The following is a 1962-nucleotide window of genomic DNA, read 5'->3' on the forward strand; positions in this document are numbered from 1 at the left end:
TGGGATTTCCAGAACACTTAATTGTTCTTATGGGGAACCTGTACATAGAGCAAGAGGCTGTTGTTCAAACAGAACAAGGGGATGCTGCATGGTTTAAAATCAGGAAAGGAGTGCATCAGGGTTGTATCCTTTCACCATGCTTCTTCAATCTGTATGCTGAGCAAATAATCCGAGAAGCTGTACTACATGAAGAACAACACAGCATCAGGATTGGAAGAAGACTCATTAACAACTTGAGATATGCGGATGGCACAGCCTCACTTGCTGAAAGTGAAGAGGACTTGTAGCACTTACTGATGAAGATCAAAGAGTACAATCTTCAGTGTGGAGTACACTTCAATGTAAAGACTACAAAAATCCTCACAACTGGACCAATAAGCAACATTGTGATAAACAGAGAAAAGATTGAAGTTGTCAGAGATTTCATTTTACTTGGATCCATGATCAACACCCATGGAAGCAGCAGTCAAGAAATCAGATGTCATATTTCACTGGGAAAATCTGCTGCAAAAGACCTTTTTAAAGTGTTGAAGAGCAAAGATGTCACTTTGAAGACTAAGGTGTACCTAACCGAAGCCATGGTATTTTCAGTCACCTCATATGCATGTGAAAGCTAGACAATGAACAGGGAAGACTGAAGGAGAATTGAAGCCTTTGAATTGTGGTGTTGGTGAAGAATACTGAAAATACCAGAAAAAAAGAACAAATCTGTCCTGGAAGAAGTACAGCCGGAATGTTCCTTGGAAGGGAGAATCACCAGACTTTATCTCACCTACTTTGGTCATGTTGTCAGAAGGGACCATTCCTTGGAGAAGGATATCATGCTTGGTAAAGTGGAGGGTTGGTGAAGAAAGGGAAGACCTTCAGTGAGATGGCTTGATACGGTGACTTCAATGATGGGCTCAAACATGGCAAGGATGGTGAGGATGGCGCAGGGTCAGGTGGTGTTTCATTCTGTTGTCCACAGGGTCACTGTGAGTTGGAGCTGACTCAAAGGCACCTAACAACAACAACATGTGCCAGGCTATGCTGAGAGTCTTACCTGTGTTATCTCATTTGACCTCACATAAACCTTAGGAGATAGGTCCTTCTTTTGGATACCTAGTGCCGCTCTGAGAGGAATATACCACAAATGGGATGCTGTAACAAACAAAAGTTTATTCTCTTACAGTTTGGAAGTTTTAAGTCCAAGTTCAAAGTGCCAGGCTCTGGGAGCTGGGTGAAAGCCAACCTTGAGCTTCAGCTATGCCTCCTACTCCTGGCCCACTGAAGCTAGAGGCTTTTCTTCACTCAGACATCTGCTGGATGCTGAGGCTGACAAACCCAAAGTCGACAAGTACAAAGGCACAGTCCCAATATTACCAAACAACACAGCAGGCCACTAATTCAAATCCAGAAGTCCCAAGATCGGCAGAGCATGGCAGGCTACTGAACAAAGACTTGGCTACAGACAGGGTTCAAGCATACCATAAGCTGGAGACCTTTCTCAAAGTTGCTTCTTATACACTGGGAGCAGACCACATCCCTAAGGCAGCTACTCAGCTGCTCCAGTAGATTCCACCATGGAGTTCATTACCAATCTCACCATGGGGAATAACTACATCCAGCTGCCCAGCCACTCAACCAGGCCCAGCCAAGTTGACACACAAACTTAACTACCACAGTACTATTATCATCACCATTTTGAAAATGATAAAATTGAGGCTCAGAGTGGTAGTCACTTGTCCAAGTTCACTCAGAAGCAAGATTCAAACCTAGGCCTATCTGATTCTTAATCACTGTGATAGCATATAGCCACTTCACAAATGGGAGTGATTATTGTAATTGCTGTATTGTAACTGCTTAGCTCTGGTAGGGTAGTGCCTAAGGCACTTGACTGCTAACCAGAAGACTGGCGGTTCAAACCCACCAGCCACTCCTCAGAAGGAAGGTTGGGCAATCTACTTCTGTAGTGATGCTGCC

This window comes from Orycteropus afer, unplaced genomic scaffold, assembly GCF_000298275.1.
Source record: "Orycteropus afer afer isolate SDZICR_OR568_19922 unplaced genomic scaffold, OryAfe1.0 scaffold00352, whole genome shotgun sequence".
In the NCBI taxonomy this organism is placed as follows: domain Eukaryota; kingdom Metazoa; phylum Chordata; class Mammalia; order Tubulidentata; family Orycteropodidae; genus Orycteropus; species Orycteropus afer.